The sequence below is a fragment of the Canis aureus genome, chromosome 30 (genome assembly GCF_053574225.1).
Source record: "Canis aureus isolate CA01 chromosome 30, VMU_Caureus_v.1.0, whole genome shotgun sequence".
In the NCBI taxonomy this organism is placed as follows: domain Eukaryota; kingdom Metazoa; phylum Chordata; class Mammalia; order Carnivora; family Canidae; genus Canis; species Canis aureus.
The window spans coordinates 29,058,630-29,078,658 of NC_135640.1; the positions used below are offsets into that span (position 1 = coordinate 29,058,630).

Below are 20,029 nucleotides of genomic sequence, written 5' to 3' on the forward strand. Positions count from 1 at the left end.
GGAGGGAGGGGTCTGGGGGGGGCCGCCCGGTGGCCGCGGGACCTGGGCCCGAGGGTCCTGGCGACACGCGCGGCCCGAGGCTGTCAGCCCGCCTTGTCCTCGCTGCCCTCGCTCGGGGAGGACCGGCCCCGGGGCGGGGGGCGGGGGGGGGGTCCTCGGTGGCTTTCCCGTGCAGGCGGCGGGCGGCGCTCGCAGAGGGGAGCGGCGCGCAGACCCGGCCCCCGCCCCGCAGTCCCCTCCGGGCCCGCAGTCCCCTCCCCGCGACCTGTGGCGTGGGCCTCGGGCGGGGGCGGCGGCCGCAGCTGCGGCGGCGGCGGCCTCGGGGATTCCGGCGGGTCCCAGCCCGCGCTCCGAGGCCTCGCGGGGGGCGGGGTCTGCGGCGGGGGCGGGGCCTCCGGAGGGCGGGGCTTGGCGCCGCGCGGTGGGCGGGGCCTCCGGAGGGCGGGGCTTCGGCGCCGGGAGGTTGGCGGCGGCCGCGGCTGCGGCCGAGGGGAGGGGAGGGGAGGAGGGAGGGAGGAGGGAGGAGGGGAGGGTAGGGGAGGGGAGGGGGCGGCCGGCCGCGGGGAGGGAGTGAGTCACCTGACCGCTGCCCGCGCCGCCCGCCGGGCTCGCTCGCTGCCGTCAGTCGGGCCGCGCGGCGCCTCGGCTCTGGTGAGTGGCTCGGCGTCCGGCGCGCCCTTCCCGGGAGGGTCCAAGCGGGGTGCCCGCCGGTGAGGGGCCGCCCGCGGGCAGGTCCGGGGAGGCGGGCGGCGGCGGCGGCGGCGGCGGCGGCTCTTCCTGGAAGTGGCCTCGGCCGCCGGGAGGGGCGACCTGCCTGCACCCGGTGCTCCGCGCGGGCCGGCGCTGTTGTTTACGGGCCCTCCCCGCCCCGGGTCGCCCCGGGTCGCCGCGGGTCGCCGCGGGTCCCAGCCCGGCCCTCGTAGCCGCGGCCCGCCCGGACTGTGACACATCAGCAGCGCCCGCGCGGCCGGCCCGGCTCGGTGTCGCCCTCCCGCCGCCTCCCGCCGCCTCCCGCCGCGTCCCGCGAGCTGCTTGCCTCGGGGCGGCGGGGCCGGGTGCCTGCCGCGCGGGGAGTCGCCTTAAGAGTGGCCGAGGGGGTGGCTGGAGCAAAAAACAAAAACAAAACAAAAACAAACGAAAACACCCCCACCTTGCAGGGCTGGGTTCGCAGGGCCGGACGCCCCGGAGCTCCCTTTGTTGGGGCTGCGCCCACCCGCTGGAGCTCGGGCTCCCTCCGGCCGCCGGCGTGGGGGTGGGTGCGGGTTACGGAGGCGCCGGCTCTGCGCCCGCCGGGGCGGGGGGGGGTGGGCAGGGCCGTCGCTCTCCGCTCCTTGCGCGGCGGCTTCGTGTCACCGAGTGGCTTTGCGCGGGGGCCTTTGTGCCCCGAGCCCTCCGCGTTCAACTTGGGCTGATGCAGGTATAGCGTAGTAGTAATTGTGAAAGACGCGTGCGGGGGGCGGGGGGGGGAGATAAAACCAAAAAGCAGGCTGCTGTGTGATGCTTGAAGGAACAAAGGCTGTTTTCTGCAGGGATGCTCATCTGTTTGGAGACGTGAATCGGTGCTGGGACCGTGACCCGCGGAGGATGCCGCTGCCGGGCCCTTGTGCATGCACGTACTTTAAGGCTCCTGATGTCCGGAGGCTTTGCGTTTAGAGCAGTCCAGAGAGATCAGGGGCGGAATCCACCAGGCGTGTTGGTGACTGAGCACTTGAGCGCTTCACATGGTCAAGCAGAGAAATGGGAAGAGGTAGGCAGGCTGCTTCCTGGTCTTGGGTCGTGGTGCAGAAGGGCTGGGCTGGGCTGGGCTTGAAGGCACTTGCCACTTCTGTCTTTGGCTGAAGAAGCCTGGGGAAGAAAAGGGCTGTTCCTGAGTCAGCTTGGAGTGGGATGGCTTCGGTTCAGTGACAGCATCGCGTGGTGTGTTATTGTTGTCTAACGTGGCTGTGTCTAGTGGTTTACCATTGTGCAGTGTGTTGGTGGGATAACAAGGTAGGATGACTCCTTAAAAAAGTTAGGTTGCTGAGTCATTCACCCCAGCCTGAGAGGTAATTAAGAACAGCTGGTGCAGACACTCTCATCACATGCCTCCACCATAAAAGGCCAAGGAGTGCTCCAGAGGGGTTGTTTCAGAGGGCTGAAGGGGACCCAGCCAGGGGCGTCTGTTTTGATACAGGTAATGAGCGGGTGAAGTGCAGGAGCACTTCCTAAGGGAAGTGGCCAGGTGGTGTTTAAAGACAGATTGAGAATACATTTGTGCTGGAGAGAGCTGAAACTGAGGAAGACGTTTCCAGCTAGGAGTAACCTACCAGCAGGAGTGTCATAAAAAATAATTTACTGCCTTTACTGGACTTTTTTTTTTTTTTTTTTGTTTCCCTCTTGTGGTTTTGTTGTTATGTGGTTTATACGTTTCAAAAAGTGAACTTAATTTGTTCTTCATAAAAAGTTCTTTATGAGAGCACAGAAGGAGACTTCCTCTCGGTTTTCACGGCCCTTGGCTTTTTTGGTGCATACAGCCCTAGTTTCCAGCGGCGGAGACAAGGGTAAGGAGAACATGAGTGGAATTGGCAGGTGTCATTGGGTCAAGTCTAGAAAGAGCTGTCTAAGGGAAGGTAAACCGTATACGTGTCTCATTCTCTCAGTTACGGTGCTAGAGTGTCTTTACGTCTTAGGTCATTACTTCTTGCTTTAAAAAGGACCCAAGCTCACCAACCAGCCCCCATTGTTAACAAAGTTTGGGAAATGGGGTGTGGAGAATGGCCCTTACCTGTGGTCCAAAGAATGACTAATTCTTATTGATGGTAATTCACTTAAAACATTTTATAGAGGGAAAAATGGTTAATTTTATTGCTCTAAGTTTGGGACTATAGGAGATTAGAAATCATGAACTTTTTTTTATAGGTATTAGGTTCTCTGATATGGTGTGCCAGATGATTCATATGGAACAAAATATTAAAACTTTGATTTTTGAGATTTTAATTTTATGGCAAATAGGAAAGCTTCAATATAAAGATTAATGGTAGTACATACACGTTATATAACGTGGGTACATGCTCCTCTTTTTCTGTTGGGAACATGAAGAATTTAACCACTGCCTGTAATATTCTTCCAGCATCTGGAGTATTTTTTCTTTTTTAAACTTCTGATTTCCTTTTAAGAGCTAGCATTCTTTCAAAATGTTGTTAATATTCATTTAATTTTTATTGCATACGTAGTCCTTTTTATGCTGTACTTTAAAGATTGGAAGCTTGAATGTAAATTTCTCATTACACTGTTGATATCAGGAACGGAAATCAAAAAAAAAAAAATACAGAATTGCCCATTACATATGATACCATGTATTTTGAATTTGGAGACAACCAAGATGGTTCGTTTAATGCGTATGATCTGAAGTATAATAATATGGAAAAGGGTGCAGTGGGAGCACTGGAAAATAATCTATACACTGGAGTATGACTTGTTTATAACAAATTCTTTTAAAAGTTATTCTCTTCTGTTACTCCTTAAAGTCATTTTTTGGGGCCAAGTTTACATCTGCTTTACTAAGGGTTAATAAGACTACATATTCAGCAAAGCACTTGGGAAGTGGAATTCCTCCCCTTAGGGGGATGTGTATATTCAGAAAATCAACGTCTAAGTATGCTGAGGAGGGATGGTTAGTATTTACCATTCAGTTAAATGTCATAGGCCATGTGCCTTCCACACTCCTGTACCGTGAGAAATGATGTTTAGAATAATGATTGTAAAGTTCTTTAAAATGACTAATTGTCAGAGATTCCATTCACAGTGCATATCTCTCCAAGACTTGTATTTTAGGAATCAGCTTCTTCCAATTTTCTGACTAATGTTCTGTTCATGGGAACATTGCTTTAACCCGAAAACTCGCATTTCCTGAGGGTTCTGTTAAATGGAGGGTGTACTTTATGTGGCGGAATAAATGATTTATAAAATGTTTGATTAAAAAAAAAATACCCAATGATAGCCCAAGGTATGGGTAAATTGAGCACTCTTTGCCAGAATCCAGGCCCCTTGAAGAGAGTAAACATTTCTGAACTGCAGGTAAAATAGATTTACACCACCATGAAACCTGGACTTCTGGCTTACTCGCTGGATAACATTAACAGAACTGAAGGTTTGGTGAGTGCAATGGACAGAGAGGCAGTAAGTGAAGTGGTTAAAACTGGGGGATCTGGGGCAGCCCCAGTGGCCCAGCGGTGGCCCAGTGGTTTAGTTCTGCCTTCGGCTGGGGTGTGATCCTGGAGAACCAGGATCAAGTCCCACGTCCAGCTCCCTGCATGGAGCCTGCTTCTCCCTCTGCCTGTGTCTCTGCCTCTCTCTCTCTCTCTCTCTCTCTCTCTCTCTGTCTGTCATAAATAAATAAATAAAATCTAAAAAAAAAAAACAAAACAAAAAACTGGGGGATCTGAAGCCAGACTGTCTGTGGTCCAGTTCTGGCTCTCTTGCCTGTTTTACAGCCTTTAGCAAGTTACTTCACCTCCTTGTGCCTCTTTCTCATCTGTAAAAGGGGAGTGATGGTGATGGAATGTATATTATAGAGACAATTTGGACATTAAATGCACTAATATTTAAGTGTTGGCTCTATCTTAAACATTAATACATGTTAGGTATTACTATCTGTTCAAAATCAGGGAAGTGCTCCATTACACAGCCACATTTTGCAGCCTCTTTGTACTGAATTGCAACCATTGATCACAAGGGAGACTGGAGACAGTGTGCAGATGTGTGGCACATTGCTGTTACTGGAAAAACAACTCCAGTGAACATTCTGATGTTAGGTCAGTAGCGGCAACTCAAACATCCAACTTCTGAGGTCAAGGAACACAGGATATGGCTTTTTACTAAAAGGATCTAACCACCTCAACAAAGGCCGGGAGATGGTCATCACCAGTTAATTGGAATTGGCTTTTGAAGAAATAAATACTTCCCATTCTGCATCTAGTCCATTCTGTATGTGATAGTGGTCTGGCAGGTTTAGTGACCTGTTTATTGCTTCCTTCTGCATTAATATCAGGACAGACTAATTTCTTAGTTCTCCCATGCAGTGTTTGGGGAACATTTGGAATGTTAGATATACCTGCCAATTACTCCTGAGTATTGTACTTTCTTTAAATGACATGCCTATGCCAAGATAGAAAAATTAGCCGTAATAAATAGTGGATATGTTTATCATATGGCTTCTTGTACCTGTAGGGCATTCAGAAAGGTTGTGTCAAACATTCTGACCATCCTTGAGAACATGAGTTTTTTTAATTTATTTGTTTATGTATGTATGTAATCTCTACATCCAACATGGGGCTTGTATTCACGACTTGAGATCTAGAGTTGCATGCTCTTCCCACTGAGCCAGCCAAGCTCCCCAGAGTGTGAGTTTCTTTTTTCTCTCTCTTTTCTTTTCTCTTTTTTCTTCTTTTTTCTTGCTTTCTTTTCTTTCTTCTCCCTTTCCCTTTCCCTTTCCCTTTCCCTTTCCCTTTCCCTTCATTTGACAGAGAGCTCAAGCAGGGGGAGCAGCAGGCAGAGAAGAGGGAGAAGCAGAATCCCACTGAGCAGGGAGCCTGATATAGGGCTTGATCCCAGGACCCTGGGTTCATGACCTGAGTCCAAGGCAGACTCTTAACTGACTGAGCCACCCAGGTGCTCCAGAGTGTGATTTTCTTGATGATGAAGATACATGTTTTCTGTTTTACCTCCCATGGGACATTGAGTGTGTCCTGGCTGTGTTTGTTCTGCAAACTTTTGCCATACTGGTGATATGGTATGGATTCATTTTAGTTCTGTGATTTTCAAACTTGGGAATTTTTTAGAAGAGTGAAGGAGGGGACATTATGTGCTGTATCTCTCTTCAGTTATGTTAAATGTGTACCGGGGAGAAACTTCTGATCATTTAAAATTCTGCTTTCTGTTTTCGTTATTGGTATGAGTATTGAGGAAGCAGTTGGATTGAAGTCATTCTTTTAGCTCATCTCTTAAGAGAAAATTGTCTTGTGACAAAAATTTTTCACCTGTAATTTATTTAGGATTGAGTTGAGCAAAATGTAATTTGGATTGGCCAGATGTTAGACCTCTCATGTATCTAATACTTCTCCTTCTCTAGAACAGATCCTTTGTTGAATTTAGGATTAGGGACAGTTTAGAGAATATTAATAGGGTAATAAAAATTACTCCAAAGCAAACATAAGGAAGAAACAGTAGTTGCCAGGATCTTGGTTGTTAATGACTATTGTAGGAGCACAGTGGGCATGCTGTGAAGTTGGCAAGGCTGCTGGTCCCTTTCTCAGTACTGGCACAGTTTTGAAAACGTTACCTTAATGCATTTGAACCTGTGTGTAAATCATGTTCTTGTAAAAATAAATTTAAATCATTTCTTAATGCCTTAGGAAACTCATTCAAAAGAATATTTTTGTTATAAAGTTGTTATTCCCAGGTCTATCTGATAAAGTTATTTCACTTTTTTTATTGTTGTTATTTTTTAGATTGGCTTAGAGTCACAATGGACAGTTATACTCCATTTCCCCATCCCCATTAAAGTGGAATTACACTAAAAAGTGTATGTCGTGAAGTCATTTTTCAACCCCTTTGTAGCCTGGACATTGATAATATCCTACTTGCATGGTAATAGACTAAATAGTGTGGTGAGGGTAATAATGTTTTGCCCCTCTCTCCTGTCTTTATGCCTTATTCCTCATTTAAAGTGTACCAGCATCTTTTGGAAGTCAGCTAAGTCAGTGAAGGAAATGATCCATCAGAGAGTTTATTATAAAATATGTCTATAAAAGATTTATTAGCCTTTGAATAAATTTATGAGGTTATAGTTATTAGGTTGTCATTTTGGAGTAAGTGGTTTTCAGTAAGATCAGTAATTTCATTAGTGTGTATTTGCACTTAAATGTTGTTTTTCAGAAATGTAAAGTGGTTATCAAATCTTGGCCCAAGACACTTTTCATTTTCAAAGAACCTAACGTTTCCTTATTTACTCTGTTTTTCTGAGGCGTATTCCCAGCATGGCTCAGGGTTCTCCTACAGATAGGATTTATCACTTAATTAGAAGGAGAAGAAAAATACCCATTGGCTCTTTTAATCATTTTTTTCCACATTAGTAAAAGACTTTTGAAGTAGAAAAGCATTTTGCCCAGCTGAATAGGGTTACATGTTTTCATTCTGAGCCGTTATCCCGAGAAATCAGAGGAAATGATAGATAGGGATGAGTCTGTAGCCACTATAACTTGGCCTACTTAATGGTCTCTCTCTGGGTAAAGGATGGTCATAAGTCCTTTTCAAACTCTCAGATACATTTCTTGGGGTTTTTAAAAAAATGTGTTTTGCTTCTCCTGGCATGTCTATTGTCACTGGCCTGGTTTGTTGTCTATTCCAGACCTCAGGAGGGCCGGGACACCTTTCCGGAGCAGGTTGGTGGCATTGCACAGCAGTGGCAGAGGAGCTCAGAGACTAGGTTCCCTGCCTTTGCTTCTCAGGCCCTGGCCCTGCCCCTCCACGGAGTTAACTTTGAGCAGCTATCTTATCTCTGAAGAGTAAAGAATAATTGTGTTTTTAAGTTTCAAGGCACTTTGGTCTCTTATCTTCCCTTGCATGCTGTTCCTCTCCCCAAACTTAAACACAAACACACAATCAGCTTTTGGTGTGTATAGATAGTAGGGTTGGTAAACTCATTTCATCATCTGTGGTATGCCTTTGTTAGGTATTGGGTTTACATTTGACTTATGAAAGAAATATTTATGCCTTTGTATGCCAGGAACTTTTGTAGATATTGGGAATCTAAAACTTTTTAGAAGTTACTAAGAGACAAACCATTACTATAGCATGTGTTACTTGCTGTAACAGCAACATGTGAAATGTCCCTGGGAACCATAGAATATAAGAAACCTAAGTTTTAAGAAATCAGGAAAGCCTTAGTGAAGTCAATGATGAATGCATAGTTGAGCAGAGGAAACAGCGTGTTTTGACATTTCTTTGGAGAAGTTTAGCATGGAAGAACAGTAGAGAAGAGGGATTTTAGTAGGGGGAAGTTGGGTCAGGAAGGGTGTGTGTGTATGTACGTATATAACAAAATTATGTCAGTGGGAAAAGGTTGAAGAAGCAGGATGTGTCTTTCTTTTGTTCTTGGCTGGTTCCTCTTATGGTTACAAGATGGCTGCTGTGAGCTCAAGTGTCAGGAGTCAGTGACTAAGTTTCTTGGGAGAGGACTATTTATTTTCTCCCCTTAGGATGTTTCTTAGTAAGTAAAACCTTTCCCCAAAGCATCATAATAGATGCCATCCTGACCCTCTTCTCTCTGTTCCTGGGCCAATATTTTACATAAGTCCATACCTAAATGAGTCAATATCAAGGGAGATGAGACCACTGTGATTAGCTGATGGATCATCATTCATCTTCAGTTGGGACCAGGATCTGCTTCCCCAGAAACACATGGCCTTAGGTAGAGAGTAGATTTGTGAACACAATCAGGGTATGATTAGAAAATGAGGGAGTGAATGGTGTTGGGTGGTCAGCAGTACCGCCCTTGCCTATTATTTACACCATCACTACACACAGACATATACTTCTAAGTAGAAAAAGAAAGTGTGGTTTTCTTTGATTGGGAATTTTAGGTGACTGCCCCCCCCCCATCTTATTATATTTCCTGCCATGATCAAGTCTTACTTTAACAGTCAGATTAGATACATGTTTCATTTAAAAATATTTTAAAATTGAAAATGCCTGTTCTGTCCCCCCCCCCCCCCCCCCCCAAAAAACCCTATGGAAGGAGTGTATTTCTCTCAGTACTCTAAACAGGTCAAAAGTTCTATGTCCTTTCTTAATATTTTCAGGGTAAGGAAAATGTATAATTATATTTTGTAGCTTCTGATTATATCTATACCAAGAGAATCCCCCTTTCTCTCTTAATCTGCAGGGCACGCACACCTGTGATATCTGTGGCTCTCCTGAGTGGTGAGACTGGGTTGGCTGGAATAGAGTGCTTGATTCATTGACTTGGATGGGCAAGATTCTTTGGAACTCAAAGTCTTGAGTTACAGATACAAACAGGAGCGTCGCACTCTCTCTACACACACATTCCCATAGTGGGAGGAAAAGTGGTCCTGTGGTCAGTTTATTTGTTATTCTTTTCAGACTTCAAGAATAATGCCACTTTAAATTTATATAGCATTCTTCTAACATTTCCAAACTTTTTAGAGTACTTTGATAATACTAAAGGAGTTTTATTCTTGTCATTCTTGTTCCTTCTTTTCAGTGCCAGGTTTTGGTGCCATGTATGCTTGTGAAAAGTAAACAAATGATATAAGTACATAAACAGTGTTGTAAATTCACAAAGTAGAAATTATTTGCTAATAGGTTTTCCTATTTGATAATAACAAGGAGGCCGTGATATAGATGGTTAAGGTAGGGTTTTGAAATGGTATTAATTTTTTTAATAGAATTTAGGAAGCCTATACTGCCAAAATAATTGTCTCAGGTAAAAAGCAATAGTATTTATCTACTCAGTGATCCTTGAATAATATTTGCACTGAGAAATATTTCAGCTTTTTTTTTTTACAAGCCTCATATTTACCTATTTAGCAAAATCTTGTAATTATTGTATTTGGGAAAGTGGCTATGAGGGCTTAGGTGGAAAGTCTGCGGCTTGGAAATCCCTATTTAGAGATGGTGATTTTGACCTCCAAGTTAACTTAATAAAATGACAAGAAAGAGATTTAAACATTTTAGTTTTAGCTATGTATATTATGTATATTGAGATACTGCAGCACTACGGTGACTCTCAGGGGTTAGGGGATCAGGTTATTTTTAAATAAAGCATTTCAATTTCATACCTCTACTTAATTTTAAAAATTTCAGATCTGTGATTCATTCAGTATTCTAATTATTCGCCTATAATTGCTGCCTTATTTAATTAAAATTATTACACAACTTTTTAAATCTTTTTTTAACTCAAATTTATTATGAGTTGGAGCAAGATGATATATAAGGAGGGCTTGGGAATTTGAAGGCACTTTTTCTTCATTGTCGTTTGTCTCCTGCCTCTCCCCCTTCCAATTACTTTGCATACTATATGTGTTAACTCTTAGATCTGTAAGGTTTTTAAAAATTTTTTAATTTATTTTTAAAAAGATTTTATTTATTTATTCATGAGAGACACACAGAGAGAGGCAGAGACATAGGCAGAGGGAGAAGCAGGCTCCCTGCAGGGAGCCGGATGTGGGACTCGACCCCCGGGATCCTGGGATCATGCCCTGGGTCAAAGGCAGGGGCTCACCTGCTGAGCCACCCAGACATCCCTATATCTATAGTTTTGTTATAGTTTGATGTAGTTTTAGGACTTTCACTTCCTCTAGGCAATCAGAAATAAATAATTTGGATCATGATTATACTTTTTATAGTTTGAAAACAAAATGACATAGGAAGAATTTATAATATTTAATTTGAATATAGGACATGAACATTTTAATACCCTGTATTGAAAGTAGCTTTTAGTGAAATGTCTCCTAGTATTCTGTTTTTAAATTTTCTTTTTATTTTTCTTAAATTTTCCGTATATAGAGTATAACTACAGATTTTGACTTAAGTTCAGCATGGTTTAATGTTAAATTCATTTTAATGATATATGAGATTGTTTATGTAATCCAAGAAATGTTAATCAGAAATTAATCAATCAGATATTGAGTAATAAAGGGAAATTTGCAATTCCTTGAATGTCCTTTAACAGACAAGGTACTTGAGACATTTCTCTCTGTGCCTAATTCTTCCATCCCTCTTTCACCTGCCCTGCCATCCTCCTCACCCAAGAAAACCTGCACATATGTGCCTCTTAGGTCATGTGTGTGAATTAAATCGTACTCTCTGGATTTGGGGCAGAAGACCTCTTCAACCTTTAAGTTACTAAACCCCCCAGGGTTTCAGTTTCTGCATCTATAACAGAAGTAGGGAAGTGGGTCATACTGGATGAATTTGTTTTGTTTTGTTTTGTTTTTTTAATTAGAAATTCTTTAGCTCTGTGAAACTAGCAATTCTCCTGAGCAGACTGGCCAGTTTTGATGTTTTCTTTTTACCTTGTTTGAGATCTTAGGCTTACTAAATTTTTATTCTTAAAGATTTAGGAGCCTCTGCATTTTGTAACTTAATTCCTGGGCCTGTAGAACCTCTTAAAATACAGTTTTCTGTTGGTCACTTGCATAATGATGACAATAATAATAATAAAATATTAATGGTTTTGTGCCAAACACTATGATATTAAATGCACCAAACCATTCGATTCTTAGACTGTTGTTTTTCTTATGGGAAACTTGAAGCATGAAGTCACGTAGCTCATAGAAGATCCCACTGGTAATACTGGCAAAGCTCTAATTGTATCCCAGTACTGCTGTTCTTTCCAATATTATTCTGCTGGTAGTGTTAAAATAGCTTAAACTGTCTTTTCTTTTGCATCTCATAATTCTGTGTGTTTAGCTTTTTACCCTTTTTTTTTTTTTTTTTTTTTAGCTTTTTACCCTTTTTAAAGGCTTTTGTGAGACAAAAAAAATAGGTCAGGAGATATTACTGAGCTACGTAAGTCTGATAGTTGCACATTTGCCCTTGTTTAAATAGTTAAACCTGACTTGATGGATCCTTCCCCCTTATTTTCTTGTAACTGAGTTCTCTTTTTTCCACATTAAGTCATTCTTTATTTTAGAGTCCTATACAGTTTCTTTTATTCTTTCATGATTATTGCAAAGGTATCAATGAAGGCTACTGTGTTTAGAGTTGCTCATGAATTTCATACACTGTCATGACAAACCGGTACCATGGATGACTAGAGGAAATATACATTATAAAGGAGAAAAAGTATTTGGCATTCTTCGGAATTGACTCTTTGGGAGGCTTCAAATTTCAATGAAAGGAGCCTTTCAATTTCAATTGAAATAAATGTGAACTGCATTTTTTTGTTTATAGTTGTCTATTTTAACATTTTTCTGATTATAAAGTAATATGTATTTATAGTTAAGAATTTGCAGAAACAAACAAAAATTACCTAGATGTGACCATAATTAACGTTTTGACATATATCATAACTAGAGGTGGGGAGACAAGTTTTCTTGTGTGTTAAATGTGAGATGCCTGTTATATATACAAGTAGTAATTTGAGTCTGCTGTTGAGTACATGAGTATAAAGTTCAAGAGAGTTGCTGGGATTAGACCAAATATACTCATGAGAATGTACAGTAAGTCCATATGTGATCCTGTCCTTGCTTTGGGTCTGAATGAGGTGACCTAGGAAATGTGTGCAAAGAAGAAGAGGGATCTGAGGACTAAGCCCTGGGCTCTCCTGTGTTTAGAGATTTGCAAAAGGAGGATAATCCATCAAAGAAAATGGACAAGTCCCTGCCAGTAAGGTGGGAAATCAGGACTGTGGTATCCTGGAAACCAAGTGAAAGGCTTTTAGGTAGAGAATGATCAACCTGTTGAATGCTGCTGAGATGCTGTATTAGAAGACTGAAAATTTGACAGTTAGCAGTGGTTTCCATGGAATGGAGGAGTAAAGGCCTGGGTTTAGTGGGCTCAAGTGAAATTGGGAAGAGAGGAAAGTGAAGACAGTGTATGTAAATGGCTCTTTGGGAGTTCTACTATTAAGGCAAGTAGAGAATCTTATTATAGATGGAAGGGTATTGGGAGAAGAGTCATTACAGTATGTTTTGTGTGATAATGGGAATGCTGTGTATTCATATTTTTTTTCTTGGTGAGACTTTGCAGAAATTTGTCAATTTTGCAGGTCTCAGAGCATCAGCTTGTGGTTCAATTTATCAGTTCTACCAAAAACAAATGCAGAATTTTATTATGTGAGTGGTTTTCTTGGTAGAAATATAGATTTCATCAGATTTTGTAAGGTTCTAGTGGTTTGTTAGTTCAATAGGTCATTTCTTTAGAAGATACCCTTAATTTTTAAAAGAAGCTATTTGAATTGGTATCATTGTCAGTATAAAATATTAAACCATATGTATAACATTGCTCCTAAATAAGGAATCTTATTATATTTCTTTACCTTCCCACTTCCTAGTTTTGTCAAAATAATATAAAATGTTAAAGGTTGATTTTTCTCTTTATCAAATATTTTTTCTATTTGGAAAATCTTCAAAAAATTTAAGACTCACAACCAAATTATCAACAATTTAGACTTAACCTAATTTTAATATTTTTTATTTACTATTTAAATATCTTTTATGTTCTTAATCAGAGTAATACATTTTTGGTTTAAAAAATATAGAAAGATGTATCATGAAGCTACCCTATCTGTTGTACCCCCCCACCCTACCCCTAATTCTGTTTCATAGATAATATTCATCTTTACTTATTTATGCTATTTAATTTTTATGGTAGTTATCTCTCTGTCTCTAAGATGTTTATACCTCAGTTTATTTATGAACCTAAGACATTGTCTGTTGACTGCCTTTTTACCATGGATCTTAATTTTGTTGTTTCTACTATAAGTATATTTATAATCTGTTGTTTCATTTCTGTTCTTGGTCACTTCTGCAGCACCACATTTTGTTTTATTTCTTAATTTGATCTCACTAATCTAAGGAAGTATCTTTTGACTCAGTGTTATAAGTCATACAGAAATACTAGCTTTCCTTTCAGTTCTCTCTGATTACATCTCCCAGCCTGTCAATTTTACTTTCATTTTGTCAAGATTAATAATATCTCTATCCCATTTTATAACTGTATTAAGTCTTCCATTATTTGTCTGTTCTGAAAGTTGAAAACCATTTAACGGGGTCTATTATACCTGTGTCGATATTGGGCCCGGGAAAGCTAAGTAGTGTGTTATTACCCTTCTTTAACTAGAGTTTCAGTGTTGCCTTATGCTACTCAAAAAACCTTTCTAGCATCAAATTCAAATAATAGCTAACAATTATTGAGCACTCATTATATGTCAGGCACTGTTCTAAAAACATTATGTATATTTATTTCATTTGATCCTCCCAATAGAAAGTATTATTCTTGTCCCTACTTTACCAAAAGGTAAAGGAAACGTCAGAGAGATGTAAAGTAAGTTGCTCAGCTGGCAGGGTGTGTCATCAAATATAAAATGCTATTCTGTGCCGTCCACTCTAGTGGTCTTTAGAGCAGCTAGGCACTATGTTTATGTGGTTCTGATAGAGTCTTTCAGTTTTAGGTGTGCTTTCTGATAAAACACTCTGTGCCTTTCTAATCTACAGTTCCTGATTTGGGGATCTTAGGATGTACTTAGAAAGTGGTGTAGGAATGAAGGGTGCCCTTGGGGAAGGCTGAATGAATTTGGGAATTTCACTGTTCTGGGGAATTTGGGGGAATTTTCACTCTTTGCTTTTTTCCCCTTTGAGTTTCTAGTAGGAACCCTGAGTTAACTGGAGGTAATAACTACCACACCTCCTTTTCTACCCAGCAGTTGCTCATCTTAGAAAACCTACAGTTAGCATAATATTTAATGGTGAAATATCAAAAACTTACCTTATAACAGAATAAGGTAAGGATGCTGGCTCTCAGCAGTGTCTCTATTTAGTCATTGCAATAAGGGAAGAAAAAGAAATAAGTGTAAAGATGAGAAAGAAGTAAAGCTCTGTTTGCAGATGATATGATTATGTACATAGAGAATCCTAAGGAATCTGCAAAGCAACTGTAAAAGTTGCTTAATAAGTGAATTAAGTAACATTGCAGAATTCAAGGTTAATACTTAAAAACTTGATTTTATGTTTACATAGTAGCAGCAGAAAACCAGAAAATGAAGTTTAACAAGCAAGTTCATTTATAGTGACTACAAAAAACATAAACTAGTTAGGAATAAATTTAACAAAAGATACGCAAGACCTCTTTACTAAAAACACCAGAATAACATTGAAAGAAGATCTAAGTAAATGAGATTTGCCATGTTTGTTCATGAGAAGACTCATTTTAGATTTTGGTTCTCCCCAAATTGGTACATAGATTCACTGCAATCCTAATAAAAATTCTGCTGACTTTTACAGCTCGGTAAGAAAACAGCCCAGTAAACATGAGTGGAAAAATTGAACAGATATTTCACAAAAGAAGAAACACAAATGGCCAATAAGCACATAAAAACGGTGCTCGACATCAGTGGGCATCAGGAAATGCAAATTAAAACCACAGTGAGATACCACTGTACGTTTATTAGGGTAGCTAAGATTTAAAAGACTGACAATACCACGGATTGCTGAGACTGGAGCAATCAGACTTCTTATGCTGGTAGCAGTCTAAAATGATACAGTTGCTTTGGAGAACTGTTCAGCAATTTCTGAAAAGTTAAACATAAACCTACCATTTCACTCAAGTCTTCTATCCCTAGGTATTTATTTACCCAAGAGAAATGAAGTATATGTCCATATCGATTTTCACAGAAGCTTTATTACAGTAATCCCAAACTGGAAACTATGCAATTGTATCCATCTTTGTTAGAATAGTCCATCAATAGTTAAGTGGCTACTCGAATAGTGGTATAGCCCTATGATGAAATATTATTCAGCAATGGAGAAGTATCTGATGTATGCAGTATGATTGCCGTTAAGCTGAATGAAAGAATCCTGAAGCCAGAGGACATAATGTGTAATTCCATTTCTATAAAAATCATAGAAAATGCCTGCTAATCTGCAGTGACATCAAGCAGATCATTGGTTACCTGGAGCTAGGGGGACAGGGAAGGAGGAGGCCTTAAAGGGACATGTGGAATTTTAAGTGATGAAATTTCTGTGTCTTTTTTTTTTTTTTTTTTTTAAATTCTGTATCTTGATCTTGGTAGTAGTTTCAGGCACATATACAAGTGTCAAAACTCATTGAATTATATACTTTAAATAGTACAGTTCTGTGTAAATCATCCCTTAATGTTGATACAGAAAGTAGTGGCTGACGAGTGCCTGATAAAAAAAATATGTATTCAGTAAATTAGCTTTATTGCTGTGGGCCAAGTCTAGTTGCCAGTTCATATTTTCATAACATGAACTAATTCGATTGAGATATAACAATCCTATTAAGGATCAAGTAGCTGCCAAATACATTAAGCAAATGAAAGACTTCTTTGTTTCTTAAATTCTTTTCAGTACGAAGGTATAATAGTGGAATCCGTTATTCTTGTTTGGGTTCTGGAGCTCTAGTTTCCTACATTCCTTCTTTTTTTTTTTTTTTTTTCTTCCTTTGTTCCCCTCCAAGCTATCTTAAATGTACTATCCAGAATCATCAAAGTTGGGTTTGTTGACTTGGAAAGTAAAAAACCTTCTGTTTCTGACCTCGTAGTTGGTGAGTCTGTAAATAAAGTCTTCAAACTTCTCTGACCATTCAGATTTCTCTCCTCTGTGTATAATTTAATCCCTTTATCATTTCAGATAGGGAATCAGGCCAAGTAAATATAATAAAAGATGCATGATTAAATGCATGTGAGGAAATAATAAGTGGAAAAAAGTCCAGATCTCCATGTATGGAAGCAGGGAATGAACCATGAGGTGCAAAAATTGTAGTGACTTGCTCACCTTCTCCATTCCCCACTTCTCATTTTTATGAGAAGATGAAGATCTCATTTTTATGAAGATGTGTGGCATCTTCAGTCACATAGTTTTGACATCGATTTCCAAGTCATTTTCCCATATGTCCTTATAAAAAAGTCCTTTAAAAACAATGTTCTTGTTTTTGTTGCTTCTGTAAGGTCTTCTACTTAATTCAAGTTTTCTGTTTTCATTTAGATTTTTAAAATCTATACATTTATCTACCTTATCTAGCCATACTTCAGAGTTTTTTCATAAGAGGAATATATTAGGAAATGAAGGGGCAGCTGGGTGGCTCAGTGAGCTACGTGTCTGCCTTCAGCTCAGGTCATGATCACAGGGTCCTGGAATTGAGCCCCACATCAGGTTTCCTGCTCAGCAGAGTCTGCTTCTCCTTCTCCCTCTGCCACTTCCTCTGCTTGTGCTTTCTGTTAAATAAATGAATAAAATCTTTAAAAAATGATAATCAGATATGATGTTTAAACAAGTATGATATTTATGACTTGCAAAAACTTAGGGGCACCATAGTGGCTCAGTGGTTGAGCATCTGTCTTTGGCTCAGGATGTGATGGGGGGTCCTAGGATGGAGTCTCACATTAGTCTCCCCCACAGGGAGTCTGTTCCTCCCTCTGCCTGGGTCTCCGCCTCTCTGTCTCTCATGAATAAATAAATAAATAAAATATTTTTTAAAAAATCTGCGAAAACTTAAAGAATATAGCAAATCTTGGTCACTGAGTTATTCTTCCTGGCAGGTGAGTCAGGTCTGAGAATGTAGGGAAGAACATAGACCTAAATTATTATCTCTGATTTAAATTGCCACAGACTTTTTGATGTTAAGGTTCTTTCAAATTGGGATTGGTAACAGGAAAAGTCCTTCTTTTTAAAAAGACATTTTCCTGTGGGCATCGCTACCTTATATTAAAAACAAACTTAAAAAAAACTTAAAAAAAATAAAAACAAACTTATGTGTATATTTATGCATTTATATAAATACATGTAAGGGCTCTGAAAGGAAAAGACCAAGGACTAAAGGTGTACACACACAATACTGTTGAGGCTTTTGCATCCTCTTGAACAGTAGAAGGTAAGGCTACCTAATATCAGAAGAACACTCAAACTCTGGTATCTTGGGTAAATTGTAACAGAAACTAGCTCAGGGGAGCTTGAAGCTTAGGAGGGAGCCAAGAAGGATGATGTGCGAAGAGGAGTTTTCCTGTCTTCTGAGCCATTAAAGACTGACCTGAAACTGAGTGAGGCAAAGCTGATTGACAGGGTGATGGAGTTGGTGGTGGACAGAAGCAATAAGGAGGAAAAGGTAGAAATTCCAAATGGCTGCTAGAGAGAAAGGGAAGGCAGTTCTAAGGAATTCTTCCAGGCTTCAGATGGAGAACATTGCTTTTATATAAAGGCCAATTCAGTTGCCCATGTGCTTTATCAGATGTCCAACTTATGCCCAACCATATATATAGACATACATGCATGCACACACCCCCAGGGGCCCTGGGCTAACAGAACTTGGTCTGATAATTGGAAATAATTGTTCTCATTAATTGAATATTATGGTCAAATGAGAATTGACCAGGAAGTAGTTTTTGTTAGAAGACTTACTGTAAACAAATACCTTTAGGAATGTTCACATTCCTGTGTAAGTTGATTATAATGATATTTGTCATCTCCTTTGCCCCAAGGCATCATTTTCACTTTGAACATCTGTAGGTTATGTTCTTGAATGTAGGGACTATCTTTTTATTAGTGTTTTCATGGCACTAAATCTGTTGGGTAGCTTAAGAATACTTGTAAAAGGACATTCATCGTTGTTCAGTGAAGATAAAGGATGTTTGGATGATGGTTTTTTTCTTTTAAGTGATTTCTTGGTCTTAGATTGTTTTGTGTGCCCTTATACATTGATAATTTAAAAAAAAAAAAGTTCTGTGAGACTTGAGGGAAACGAAATTCCATTTTTTGTATGTGTGAGATTTAATCCTCATACAGTTACTTTCTGAAGTTTTGTTTTGAAGCATTGTACTTAGCCCATGATCGGATACTGGATACTCACTTTAGGTTTTTAAAAGTTTTTCTTTTAAAGGAAATTATCCTTGAAGTTATGAAAATGTGATAGAGCCGTAGCATCTTATTTTCCTTAACATTTTGAAAGCAAAAACATCAAATGGTAACTGTATTAAAACAAATTGTACATGTTGAACAGAGAGCAGAAGTTATTTCCAAATTGAAGTACAGGAAGCTTCAAAATGCTTGTTCATCCTTTATCAGCATTACTGAATGAATCAGCAAGTTGCAAAGGTCAGCAAACCTTTATTTTGAATTACAACAACAGCATGTATTTCCAAGAATATGGCAAAATTCAGGTATAACATAGGAATCTAAATCTGATGTTAATAAATTAACAGAATTTTAGATGTGGAAGGTTCCTTGTGTGGTAGTGTTGCCTTTTAGGTTTGAGAAATGTTAGAAGATCACTAACAGATGTTAGACGGCTCTGTGCCATTCCTTAATCATTATGTTATTGGGTAAAAAGGGATTACTGACCTCTTAGATCGCTTTCCGAATTAGGAAAATTGATTTTCAGATTAACTTCCTGTAGCACCCCATACTGATGAGGCCAAGGTCATGGCATCGTTCTTCATGCAAGTCTGTTGTATTGGCTGTGTTTATAATTGCCAAGTCTTGTTCTTCTTTGGCCAGTTGTCCTATAGATCTGTTTCTAGCTCCCAGAGGTGGGCTCCCTTTTGCTGCTCCTGATTCTTGGAAAAGCTATCCAAGGACTTTTCTCTGAGTGCTTGGCTTAGGGGCACTGCTCCTATATATGCTAGAATAACTGCACAGTGTTTGGGAGACCATGTAGATGATCCAGGTTTTGTATTTATAGTAAGTATGTGAATTCATTCATTCAAAAGCAAGTTCCTACATTGAGTCAGGTACGGTTATGTCATGTGATTGAGTTATGGCAGTAAACAAGTCAAGGGAGAGTTTGACATTTAAGCTAAGATCTGAAAGGTGAGGGGTTAGCCGGCTGAGGATTAGGAGGAGTGCAGGTGGCAGGCACAGCATGTTCAGACGCCCTGAGGTTGAAAGGAACTGGTTCTTCAGGATGGAAGGAAGGATGGTGAGGCTGGAGAATAGCAAGAGAGGGAGACAAAGGCTTGAGATGAGGCTGGATTAATTCAGGTCTGGAGGATAGGCTAAGGATTTAGAATTGATCTTAAGGAATTTGGAAGACACGTTAGGTGGCAAGGGAGAAATCACTTTGTTGTGGGAGAATTGAAGAGGATCTAGAGGGGCTTGGGGGGGATGAAGCTTTTGTTATTACTATCATTATTAAGAGCAGCTGGTATTTACTATTTGTTTGCTATAGGCCAGGCACTATGCTAAACTCTACCCTCATTGTCCATGTAGACCTCACGACAATCCAGTGAGGAGATGGTGGTGTTATTCCCGTTTTACAGGTGAGGAAACCAAGACCTAGCAAGGTGAAGCAGCTA

At 40.4% G+C, this 20,029-nt stretch overlaps 1 protein-coding gene across 4 annotated transcripts in view; it reads left to right on the forward strand.

The window, feature by feature from the left end:
- Positions 1–530: 530 nt before the first annotated feature.
- Positions 531–20,029, forward strand: part of BACH1 (BTB domain and CNC homolog 1) — a 43,155-nt gene continuing 23,656 nt past the window's right edge. For 2 of the 4 annotated variants that reach the window (XM_077878932.1, XM_077878929.1), the window contains exons 1-2: positions 531–651; positions 1,530–1,747. The gene's annotated coding sequence lies outside the window, so the exon portion shown is untranslated. Of the gene's footprint in view, positions 652–1,095; positions 1,253–1,529; positions 1,748–20,029 lie in introns of those variants that run through there. The other 2 variants (XM_077878930.1, XM_077878931.1) reach the window with 2 other exon arrangements.